The 12,719-nt window shown below is 44.0% G+C and overlaps 1 protein-coding gene across 2 annotated transcripts in view; it reads left to right on the top strand.

Moving 5' to 3' along the window:
* Positions 1-2,739: 2,739 nt before the first annotated feature.
* Pcmtd1 (protein-L-isoaspartate (D-aspartate) O-methyltransferase domain containing 1) overlaps positions 2,740-12,719 on the top strand; it is a 92,457-nt gene continuing 82,477 nt past the window's right edge. For both annotated transcript variants that reach the window (XM_069990701.1, XM_069990702.1), the window contains exon 1: positions 2,740-2,920. The gene's annotated coding sequence lies outside the window, so the exon portion shown is untranslated. The remainder of the gene's footprint in view (positions 2,921-12,719) is intronic.

Genomic DNA, 12,719 nt, shown 5'->3' with positions numbered 1-12,719 from the left:
ACAGAGTACTTAGTTTTCTTTTAAAATGACCAGTGTTTACCTTTAATTCAGAAGAAAAAGAGGGATTAGTTTTGAATACTTCCTGCAAGAGAAGGGACAAAATGAATGGAGTGATTTTTAACTATCTTCCCTTTTAGGCCAGGCATGGGGACACTCCTGGCTTCCAGGAGGCTGGGGTCCTGCTTGAGCTACTTGTTAGACTTTATTCTACTCTTTTTTCTTGTGTTAATACAGGGGCTTGAACTCAGGGCATTATTATTATTATTATTATTGCCAGTCCTGGGGCTTGAACTCAGGGCCTGAATGTTGTCCTTGGGCTTTTGCTCAAGGCTAGCACTCAATCACTTGAGCCACAGCTCCACTTTCAGCGCCCCCCCCCCCCCCCAATAGTTTATTGGAGATAAGAATCTCATGGACTTTCCTGCCTTGGCTAGCTTTGAACAATGATTTTCATATCTCAGCCTTTTGAGACATGCATAAGCCACTGGTAGGGCCAGTTCCATCTTTTTGCTGAGTAACTGGATAGAAAAGTCAGATTTGTTTGCTTTGGATTGACTTTGAATGTCTATTCTCAGATCTTAGCCTGCTGAATAGCTAGCCACTAGCTCTTGGATAGACTTCATTTTTTTCCTTTAAAAAAGAAAACAGAGCCCTGATGATAAACCTCTTTATAAACCACCTTCTCCTGTTTAAAAAAAGAAAAGAAAGAACACAAGGTTGGGAAGGTGGCTCAGTGATAGAGTGCTTGCCTAGCATACATGAATCGCTGGGTTCCATTCCTCATACCACATACACAGAAAAAAATCAGAAGTGGCACTATGGCTCAAGTGGTAGAATGTTAGCCTTGAGCAAAAGAAGCTCAAGGACAATGCCCAGGCTCTGAATTCAAGCTCCAGGACTGGCATTAAAAAAAAAAAAGCAAGAAGGAAAGAAAACAAAGCAAAATTTTCCTAAGGTAGATTGCCATTTGTACTTACTTTATGGCACATTATTTTCATGTGCAAAACTTCAGCATAGGGTAGCAGAAACTAATTTTGAGATTGTTATAGGATGCCATCACTTAGAAAAAGTCCTAAACCCAGACAAGAGAGCCAAGGATGGGGTGAATCAGCTTCACTCTGAAGGCAGATGAAGAGATTTTGCACAGGGCTAACAGTCCACTGGATATCGACTCACATTAAACTCAGTTTAAGTGAAGGTGTGGAACTGAATGACAGGCCATCTGAGAAGCAATTTTTGTTCGGGTTTCAGGTCATTTCATGACTCCAAGCACCTTGCTAGTATATTTCTCCTAAGCTTCAAAGGTGTTCTGATTCTTTTTTTTTTTTTGTCGGTCGGTCGTGGGGCTGGCCTGAGCGCAGTCCCTCAGCTCTTCAGCTCAAGGCGAGCGCTCTACCACTTAAGCTACAGCGCCACTTCCGGTTTTCTGGTGGTTTATTGGAGATAGGAGTCTCACAGTCTCTCCTGCCCGGGCTGGCTTTGAACCGCGATCTTCAGATCTCAGCCTCCTGAGTAGCTAGGATTACAGGCATGAGCCACCAGGGCCCGGCAGTTCTGATTAATTCTAATTTACATTAGGGAACCTATATTGGCAGCTTTCAATCACTGTTAACAAAGCCGAGAATACAATTCAGGCAATGCAAGCAAATCCAGCTCGAATCTGTTAGTGGCTTCGAGGGGGACTATAGAGACTAGTGAGTAGGAAAGAATGGGACAAGAGTCTAGAAAAACTCCAGTATTTTGCAGAGACTGGATGCCTTTTCTGTACACTAGACTCCCACTGAAGAAGACGATGCCTTTTATTAAGTTTTTACAGTATAAACACCACGTTTACTGCTTTGGCTTAGCGGCAGTAACAATGCCTTCCAGGGCTTCCTGACCCCACGTCGTCCCTTCTCAACAGGCTTTCCGCAGATCAGCATCTGCAGTTTGTTGAACTCCAGAGTCCACCACACCTGTGGAAAGTTACAAGCCGGCGTGCGCAGCGTGCAGAGTTCTGCAGTCAAATTCCGCACGGGGGAAGCCCAGGGCATGCAGAAGTGCATGGGGGGGGAGGGCAGGGGGCGGAGGTTAAGGGTGAGGGAGGGGTGTGGGGGGGCGCACTGGCGCAGCTGGCGTGCTCCGCGGCCTTGGGGGCACTTCTGGCGTGCAAGGTGGTAAGGTTTGTTGTTTTCTGAGAAAGGCAGTCGTGATGTAGTCCAGGCAGAACTCCAACTCGCCCACCCTTCTGCCTCACCCTCCGAGAAGTTACACCACCCCTGGCTTCAAGTGGCTCTAGCAACACTGGTCCAGGAAAACTCACCACAGCGAACCCGAACGGGCACCCAGCGCCCCTCGGCCCGCCCCCGAACCCTGCGGAGAGCGAGTCGGCGGCGGATCGCCTCCGATTCCCAGAAAGCGCCTCGGGAACGAGCCGCCGGGGGCGGGAGACCCGCAACGAACGCGGTGTAGCGCCGAGGGGAGGGCTCGGTGCCCGGCATCCCCGGAACAGCCCGCCGCACGCGGCGTGGCGTGACGCGCCGCGGGGTTGGCCCGCCACGGGGAAGGGGGCGGGGAGGCCGAGGCCTGGAGCTCCTCCCACCCTCGTCGTCCCCGGTTCTAGGCCTCGCGTGGTTTGGGCTTGGGGGCGGAGCCACCCCGAAGTGGGTGGAGCCAAACGGCGGCGTCCCCAGGCCTTGTTGACTTCGGCAAGCGTGCGGGTGGTTCGGTCGCGCGCCTGAGGCGCTCAGCGCATGCCCAGTCCCCATTCCCTGGAAGAGGCCGGGACGGTCCCGCGGCCCCAGCATTAAGTCCGGCCCCGCCCCTCCCCGGGAGGCGGCGGCGGTGTTGTGATTGTGGTGGCGGCGGCCGCGGTGCTCCGGAGTCCTAGCGCCTGGCTCTCGCGTTGCTGTGTCGGGCCGGACCGACCGCCGCGCCACAGGTAACGCCGCCGTCCGCGGGCTCGGGGTCGCGGGGTTGTGGTACTTAGGGCCGGGAGCCGGGGAGATCGCGGATCGCGGAGGTCGCGGAACGGAAGGGGTCGTGGAACGGGGGCCGAACGGGGCCTGTGGGTCGCGAGGCAGGGGTTGCCGCGTCCTGGGGTCGGACCTGCGGCCCTTCCCGGGGCTGGGGGAAGCGGAGGCCCCCTGGCCGGCGTCGTCGGAGCGCGCGCGCGCGCGGGGCCGGGCAGGCCGCCCCGCGCCGCCGCGGCTCGGCGTTGTTTTGGTGGTGGAGCCGGAACGGACCTGCGTAGGCTGGGGAGCCTTGGGGGCGGGGAGGGGACCGAGCCCCGCGGGCGCCGGCCGCGCGCACCGTCCGGGCGGTGCGAGCGTCCACCACAGCCTCGGGTGAGTGCTGTGCCCCAAGTGTGGCTTTTGGGGGGGACTTTGCCAACGCTGGCCGAGACGGGGACCCGTGAGTGCAAGCGGAGAGGAGTGCTGCTGCAGATTCCAGATTCTCTCTGGATCGTCTCCTGTGTCCTCGGTGAAGGATTCTTTTACGAGGAATCGAGAGCTGTTTTTCAGAAAATGCAGAAGAATTTGGGTTCCGAGGAGGAAGTACTCTTTAACTGTAGTTGTCGTGTGTTGTTATCATTGCCAAAGGGCTGCGTGCTCTTTAAGAGAAAATTAAGCTGCCAAACAATGAAGACGCCTGACCTCCCACTTGCCTCGGTGCCCCGGTCCCTCTGTATTTCCTCCTCTTACTGGATAATCTGATTTATCCTGTGTGTCGTCAGCCATTGAAGTGCTTTCGTCTTCTTTTTCCGTGCCTTTAGAAACAAAATTGGAATCATATCAGTATATCGATTGATTGGCCAACAGTTCCGGACGATCTATTTTAATACCCACTTCCATCTTTTGAAAAACTACGTAGCTGTGGGTTTCTTTACAGCTGAACCTGGTTTTCAGTTTAAAAAGATAAGTCATTGCTTTTAAAAGGATCTACAAGATATTATTTGTGTAACTTAATGTGGGTTAAACTTTCAGACCATCCAAGGCCAGATGTGATACTTTCATAAGAAACAGGTTGAGTAATGTGTTTACACAGAGCCTAGTGATAATTTACATGGGGCTGGATGATTTCATAAAGTAGGGTACTAAAATAGTTGAAGTACAGTTTCAAAGTAGATTTAAATCCCATATGGTTATAGGAAAACAGTCCCTTAAACCTGAAGTGGATAACTTGTGAAGATGCAAGGTAAAAAAACAGTGGTCCAGAACTCTATACTTAAAGCATCAGAGATTAAATATTTTCATGAGTAAACTATAGGAAGTTAATTGGGAAGTAGAAGGATAATATTGCAATGCTTGTGATTATTAAGAATGACGGAGATTGGGGCTGGCTCAGTGGTAGAGCGCTTGCCTTGCATGCAAGAGGCCCTGGGTTCGATTCCTCAGCACCACATAAGCAAAAAGAAAAAAAAGCCAGAAGTGGCGCTGTGGCTCAACTGTAGAGCGCTATTCTTTAGCTGAAGAGCTGAGGCCCAGAGTTCAGGCTCCACGACCAGACACCCCCTCCCCCCCAAAATGACGGAGATAGAGTCCCCATTAAATTTTCTGTGCTTGTTTGCGGTAAGAGCTGGAGGCTTTGTTGATTTAATCACTAACTTGTATTTATTAAAAATGTACTTTTATGTTCATCTGAGTTCTAGCTTCCAGGGAAAACAATGGAGTAAATTAATCATAAGCAACAGTCATTCTAAACAAGTTAGACATCTTAGGCCAAGTGTGTAGCATTTTATTTGGGAACTGGGATTGAATCAAAAACATCTCTGGCATTTTAGTTATTATTTCTGGTAATTATATATTCTTACAGATTTTATATAACAACATAGGTAGCATTTCCCCATTTTATAGATTTATTAATTAGATGCCGTGAGCGACTAAACTCCAGAAAATTCCCCTTGCCCCTTTTTAAAAATACTAGTGCCTGCTTAAGGTGTACTTAGTCCAGTAACTGTGGGTTCCCTGTACCCACCACACTGCTTTCCCAAATGGTTGATTATAGGTAATTTTCTCTTTGTAATCTTCTTTTTAAAAGGAGATGTGAATGTGATCATATAGAAAATAATCTAAAGGATAAATAGAAGGTGTAATCTTTTAGATGAGGTTTCTGGTAGTGTATTATTAAAATATCAAACTCAGTCTTATGCCCTTAATCCAAAATATGCAGATTCTTTTGTTTTAGTCATTAAACATTATGTTTCAATTTGCTTATTTCATTTTTGGCATTTTGTCTTTTAACAAAGCATCAGTAAAGTATGTGTTACATAGTATATTAATCTGTTCTAGTTTTGTGACAACTGCAGTTTTACTAAGTACCGCAGATACTGAAGTTAATTATGATCAGTTATATGTATTTGAAGAGAAACTGACATAACAAAAGAGTTGAGCGTTTATTGGCAGTTAAAGATGATTATTGGAATTATATGTAAGTTATGTATCTGCCATTGATTACCTTCTAGACAGCTTGCATTGGATGCTTGTTGTTGGCACAACAGGGGCATGAATCCAGAACCTGGACACTTTTTTTGTGTGTGGGGGGTGGGAATTGGGGGTAGTCCTACGGGTTGAACTCAGGGCCTGGGCACTGTCCTTGAGCTTCTTTTCCTCAAGTCTAGTACTCTACCACTTGAGCCACAGCGCCACCTCTGGTTTTTTCTGTTTATGTGGTACTCAGGAATGGAACGCAGGGCTTCATGCATGTTAGGCAAGCACTCTACCACTGAGCCACATTCCCAGTCAGCCTGGGCACTTTTTTGCTTCTTTTGCTCAAGGCTAGCACTCTACCACTTGAGCCACAGTGCCACTTCTGGATTTTTCTGTTTATATAGTACTGAGAAATTGAACACAGCACTTCTTTCATGCTAGGCAAGCACTCTCCCACTAAGCTACATTCCTACCCCTGCAAAAAAATTTAATCCCAGAAAGATCTTTTTAACGGAATTTGTTAAGAGTCTTTGACTTTTAAGTTATCCATGTGAGAGGGTCTGGGATATAGGCTGTGTCTGGATGCTGTAAAGAATTATTATGGAAGTTTTATTGCTGATGGGAAAAAAAATAGAAGCTGTATTTTCCAATTTATTCTGAAAATCCTCTTTGAATTCATGAGTAGCTAAAAGTAAGTCAACTATTTTGATCTCATGAATGATTAAAAAAGAAAACCAGCAATGATCTCTTGCGTTTAAAAACACAGAAAATTTATTAAAATGCCTAATGCATGTCTCCCTCACCCCCTTTGGGTAGGGGGAGTCTCTAAAAACAAATTTTGTATATAACACCTATATCAGGTCCTTCCTTCCAAGGTGAAGGACCTATTAACAACAACCACAACAACAAAAAACAGAAGTCAGTATGGGAATTGGTTACCAAAGTAAAGGAAGGGACAGGATTTTTTTTTTCTTCCCCATTCCTGGGGTTTGAACTAGGGCCTTGGCTAGCTCTCTACCACTTGAGCCACAGTGCCACTTCATTCTTTTTCTGTTTATGTGGTACTGAGGAATTGAACCCAGGGCTTCATGCATGCTAGGCAGGCATTCTACCACTAAGCCACAGTCCTTGCCTGAGGGGCTTTTTATTTGTTTTTATTTTTACTTTTTTGTATGTGCCCAGTATTGGAGCTCTAACTTTGGCATTAAGAGCTTGCTTGGATTTTTTCACTAATGGCAGACTCTGTAGCCATGCTGCCACTTCTCTTTGTGAGGTAAATGGAGTACCTTGGATTTGTTCTTTCTGACTGGCACTGGTGTAGCGAAGATTATAGGCATGGGCCATTAGTGCCTGGCCAATGTGTTTTTTTTTTTTTGGTGGGGGGAGGCTTCAACTCAAGGCCCTGGGCACTCACCCTGAGCTCTTTTTGCTCAAGGCTGGTGCTCTACCACTTGAGCTACAAGGTCACTTTTGGTTTTCTAGTAGTTAATTGGAGATAAAAGTCTCAGAACTTTTCCTGACCAGGCTGGCTGATCGTCAGATCTCAGCCTCCTGAGTAGCTAGGATTCACAGGCATGAGCCACCAGTAGGTGGCTCAAGGGATTTATTTAAAGAGTGGGTCATCAGAATCAAATGAGTAGATGGATGGTAAGGAAAATGGGAATGTAAAATAGTTACAGTTCTTTGAGCTACTGAAAAGTATCTGCTTATACTTACTCTTGTATTACCTGTGTTCTGTTGGAGGTTGCCATGAAGCAATAACGATTTTCTTGCAGACTTTTACAGGAAAAAAATCTTCTGTCATAATCACACTATTATAAGTTTATCACACTCTTATCAGTTTAGTTCACACTGTGAAGTTACAGTGGTCATTAGAAGAGCTATAGAATTGAAGTGCTGTGGAGGCTGTCTTTTTTCCCTGCCTTCTGTAGGACAGATGGCAGTGGTCTTTCTTGTAGCTTTTGTTCATGCTTTCACTCCTTTCCTTTTGGTTCTCACTTGATCTTAGCCAAAAGGCCGAGAAGTGATCCTTTTGGTTCTCATATGTCTTTTTTTTGGGGGGGGGTCCAGTTGTGGGGCCTGAACTCTGGGCCTGGGCACTGTCCCTCAGCTCTTCAGCTCAAGGCTAGCGCTCTACCACTTGGGCCACAGCGCCACTTCCGGCTTTTTTGTTTTTGCTTATGTGGTGCTGAGGAATTGAACCCAGGGCCTCTTGCATGCAAGGCAAGTACTCTACCACTGAGCCACCTTCCCAGCCTCATTATCTGTCTTTTGAAAGCTGTGTTTTCTCTTGGGGATTTCAGAGCTCCTCCTTCCATTCCAGGCTTCTGCTTCACAGTCCTCCTTCTCTTTCCCTAATATTAAGGCCTTTTTTTTTTTTTTCTCTTTGATACTTACAGGTTGTCATTTTGTTACTTTGAGTTAGTAGCTTTGTAAATTTAATTATTTTTCCCCCCTTTTCCTTGTTTATATCAATGACCTTAGCATTTTCTCAGTCATCTAGGGTCCAAAATCAAAAAAGTTACCCTTGGGTTTTCACTCTACATTTATTCAGGAGTATTTTTTTTTTTAATCATATTGCAGTTTGGTTCCTTCCTCCCCCCCCCCCTTTTTTTCTTTTTTTACTTTGTTGGTCATGGGGCTTGAACTCTGTGCCTGGGTGCTGTCCCTGAGCTCTTCAGCCCAAGGCAAGTGCTCTGCCACTTGCACCACAGTGCCACTTCTGGTTTTTTGGTGGTTAGACATGAGAGTTTCACAGACTTTCTTTTGAACCTGATCCTCCTGAGTAGCTAGGATTACAGGCCTGAGCCACTGGTGCCCAGCCCCTTTTCATTCTTGTAGTGACCATATACACAGTAGTGACATTGATCTCTAGGTTTCGCCATGTATCTTGCATAGTGATTCTAACTGTCCTCCATTGTAGCCTTGATTATCTTCTCTGCCAAACAAAATACGCAAAAACACTTTTTTTTTGTTATGGGGCTTGAACTCAGTGTTAGGCACTGGCTCTGAGCTCTTTGCTACCACTTTGAGCCACAACACCACTTTTGGTTTTCTGGTGGTTAATTGGAGATGAGTCTGTTGGACTTTCCTAACTTTCCTGTAGCCGGGGCTCAGATCTCAGCCTCCGGATTACAGGCATGAGCCACTAGTGCCTGGCTCACTTAGCTGTTTTTTAATGGCAGCAAACAATCTTAATGTTTTATTCTTATTTAGTCCTTATAATTTATGTTGACATATACTATTTTTCCCACCTTATAGTGGTGAGTTCAGAGGAATTGCTAGCAAGTAGCAGTGTTGGGATTTTAATTCTGTTTTCCTTGCAAGTCTGTGTTCTTAACCCATGTGCCTCTTTGTCCATTGTCTCCTCATTGATGATGGAGTATCATCCCATTTATTCAGCACTGTTTTTCTTCATTAGTTGCCCTCAGTGCTCTATTAAAAACTTCATGCAATCATATTATGTTTCAACATCTATCTCCCAAAGAATATAAACTTGTTTTATCCTCCTCCCATTTGTCATTTTAATTTCTCATGCATTTCCATTTCTTGGAATTTTTTTCCTTTTCTCATCTCTCCCTTTGAAAGTTAAGTTCTTCATGTAAAAGGCTAGTTCATACACAGCCTTTCTCCTGACTACCCCTTTTCCCAATCAGAGCACTATTGATGTCTGTCCCTATAGACACAGCTGTTTAACCTTGGAATGGTATTTCTATTTTGAGTACTCTTAACAGTTGTAATTTGTTTTAAGATGCTTAGAATCAAAGTGATGTCATACTGCTCTTTTGATTCTCATTGTATATTCAGGAAATAGGGGTGAGAATGGAAATAATCACTGGTAAATAACCTCTTTCATTGGCTTGTAAGTAATTTTAGTTGTGAAATCTCTATCTATGTCTATCTCTTTCTCTCCCCAACACACGTATTATATACACACACTGGAGTTTTAATTATGTTTGTATTGATCAGATTTTCTTGTAGGCTGTCCTGTGAGTTCTTTGTTTTCAGATTATTAGGTTTTTATTTGTATTTTTTAAATTGGTATTGGCATTTGAGTTTAGGGCCTCAGGTAGGAGTCTACCACTTGAGCCCTACCCCTAGCCCTTTTTGCTTTAGTTACTTTTCTGATAGGACTTTGCATTTTTTGCCTGGGTTGACCTGGACAAATGGTCTACCTATTTACTCTCAGACATAGTTTGGATGACAGGTGTGAATTGCCCCACCCAGCTTTTTGCTCGCTCCTTCTTTCCTTCCTTCCTTCCTTCCTTCCTTCCTTCCTTCCTTCCTTCCTTCCTTCCTTCCTTCCTTCCTTCCTTCCTATTTCCCTCCCTCTCCTCTCCTCTCCTCTCTTCTCCTCTCCTCTCCTCTCTTCTCCTTTCCTCTCCTCTCCTCTCCTCTCCTCTCCTCTCCTCTCCTCTCCTCTCCTCTCCTCTCCTCTCCTCTCCTCTCCTCTCCTCTCCTCTCCTCTCCTCTCCTCTCCTCTCCTCTCTTCTCCTCTCCTCTCCTCTCTTCTCTCCTCTCTCTTTCTTTCTTCCTTTCTCTCTCTTTCCTTCTCTTTTCTCTCTCTTTCCCCCCTCTTTCTTTCTCTTACTCCCTCCTTCTTCCCTCCCTCCCTCCCATTTCCTTTTTTATTTTTGCCAGTTGTGGGGCTTGAACTCAGGGCATGGGTGCTGTTCCTGAGCTTTTTTGCTCAAGGCTGGTGCTCTACTACTTTGAACCACAGTTCCACTTCTGGTTTTCTGGTAGTTAATTGGAGATAAAAGTCTCATGGACTTTTCTTCTGGGCTGGCTTCTGATCTCAGCCTCCTGAGTAGCTAGGATTACATGTGTGAGCCAGTGGTGCTTGGTTCCCACCCAGCTTTATTGGTTAAAATGGGGGTAACTTTGTCTCCTGAATGGTCTTAAAAACTGATTCTCCTGGGCTGGGAAGGTGGCTCAGTGGTAGAGCGCTTGCCTTGCATGCATGAGGCCCTGGGTTTGATTCCTCAGCACCACATAAGCAAAAAGAAAAAAGCCAGAAGTGGTGCTGTGGCTCAAGTGGTAGAGCGCTAGCCTTGAGCTGAAGAGCTGAGGGACAGCGGCCAGGCCCAGAGTTCAGGCCCCACAACTGGACCAAAAAAACAAAAAACAAACAAACAAAACCCCCCAAAACAAAAACTGATTCTCCTATCTCTACCTCCTAAGTATTGAATAACTGGGATTACTAAGTAATTATAAGTTGTTTATACAAAACATTTATATATGCATCTGATTTCTTGTTTTGTATATAAAATTTTTTTCCTTTTCCTTTGAAATTTTTTATTGGTAGTACTAGGGTTTGAACTCAAGGCCTTATGCTTGTTAAAAAGGCACTCTACAGTGTGAACCATTCTGTCAGCTTTTGTGTGTGTGTGTGTGTGTATGTGTTGGTTATTTTCATTATAGCTCTTCACTTGATGCTTGAGCCAGCTTGGTCTTGATCCCTTCTATTTATGTTTCTTATATCACTTCTGCATCTAGTCACTGATTGAGATGGAGTCTTATTAGCTTTTTGCTGGGGCTGAACTTTAAACACAATCCCTTGATCTCCTTCCAAGTTGCTAGGATTATAGACTTCAGCTGCTGTGTCTCATCTTAAAAAATTCTTTAAATTAATGTTTTGGCAATCGAATTCATTTCCACACTGTTCAATTGGACAAGCTTCCCAACAAACTGCAGTGTTCATAAGCTGACTTCATAGTTTCTTCAGTTTTAATGTACATGTGGAGAGATGGAGTTAAAAATCATGTATGGCCGGGTTTTGGTGGCTCTTGCCTATAATCCTAGCTACTGAGCTCTGAGTAGCTCTGAGGATCGTGGTTCAAAGCCAGCCTGGGCAGGAAAGTCTGTGAAATTCATCTCCAGTAAACCACCAGCAAACCAGAAGTGGTGCTGTGGCTCAAGTGATAGTGTGCTAGCATTGAGTTGAAGAGCTGAGGGACAGAGCCTAGGCCCAGAGTTCAAGCCCCAGAACCAAAAAAAAAACAAAACAAACCCCAGATCATGTATGGATGAATTGTTTTATTTTTAGTCATAACAGGAAACTCCAACTGTACATCAGAGGAAATACTCTCCTACATATTATATGGTAATACTCTCCTACATATTATATGGTAATTCTTATACACCTGAAGAGTTTATATGGAATTTCTGACATACTTAGATGATCTGTGTTAATGGTTGTCATATAGAAGCAACAATTTTATATTTTCCTGTTTGCCTTTACACCTTATTTTGTGTTACAGTTTTAACTACTTAGTAAGTAATCTTGATTTATTAACTAAAATACAAGATGTTCAGAATTATAAGATTAGCGCAGATTGTCCATAGTGAGTGGAGAGACATTTGTTTTTTTGCAATGCTAAAATGTGTAATTATAGATGGAGACAGGTTCTCAAACTAATCATTTGGGCATTCTTTCTACCTGTCTTCAACTTTTATAAAGTTTATTTACAAAAACTTTTTTTAAACTTTAAGCAAGTTTAAGTTAATTCATTGATTTTTAAGAATAGGTAATGTCACATGGTCTGAACTTTAAGATATAAAAAAGTATATATGTGTGTGTGTGTGTGTGTGTGTGTGTATATATATATATATATATATATATATATATAATATGTGTATATGTATATAAAATGTTTCTTGCTCAGCCTTGTTTTCATGCTGGGAATTAACCACTCATCTTTGGAATCATATGAAAGAAACTTATGTACATAAATATGGCGTGGCCTGATGCTGGTGGCTCACACCTGTAATCCTAGCTATTCAGGAGGCTGAGATCTAAAAATTACGGTTCATTTTCAACCCCAGGTAGGAGCATCTGTGAGACTCTTATCTTCCATTAATACATCAGTAAGCTGAGAGTGGAGCCCTAGTCTGAGCAACCCCCCATCCCCTCTACACAAAGTAAATGTGGTTAAATTTCTTTTTCTTTCCATTTATATACTGCAGTTACTTGCATTTTCCTGGCAGTGTATCTCTGATATTCTGTATCAGTAGACAAATAATTTCATTCCTTTACACTTATTTACAGGCCTCAAAGTATGTTATATATAATAACAGGTATAGATTATGTATCTATTATAATTTATTTAATCATGTTTGCTTCATGAACACAGATATTCTGGGTTCTACTGTTAAAACTATGAAGAATCACATTCAAGAAAGAAATTAAAAGTAGATGATCCATGAGTGAGGCCCTGGGTTCAGTCCTCAACTCCTGGGGAATGAGGGGGTTGATTTTTCTCATGGGAAAACTTCAAAATTGAAAGTTGAAATGAATGTGTAGGAGAG

Source organism: Dipodomys merriami, unplaced genomic scaffold, assembly GCF_024711535.1.
Source record: "Dipodomys merriami isolate MVZ:Mamm:240054 unplaced genomic scaffold, mDipMer1.0.p SCAF_4, whole genome shotgun sequence".
Lineage (NCBI taxonomy): Eukaryota > Metazoa > Chordata > Mammalia > Rodentia > Heteromyidae > Dipodomys > Dipodomys merriami.
The sequence above is the reverse complement of the archived record's forward strand: the minus strand, read 5'-3'. Positions and strand labels throughout refer to the sequence as shown.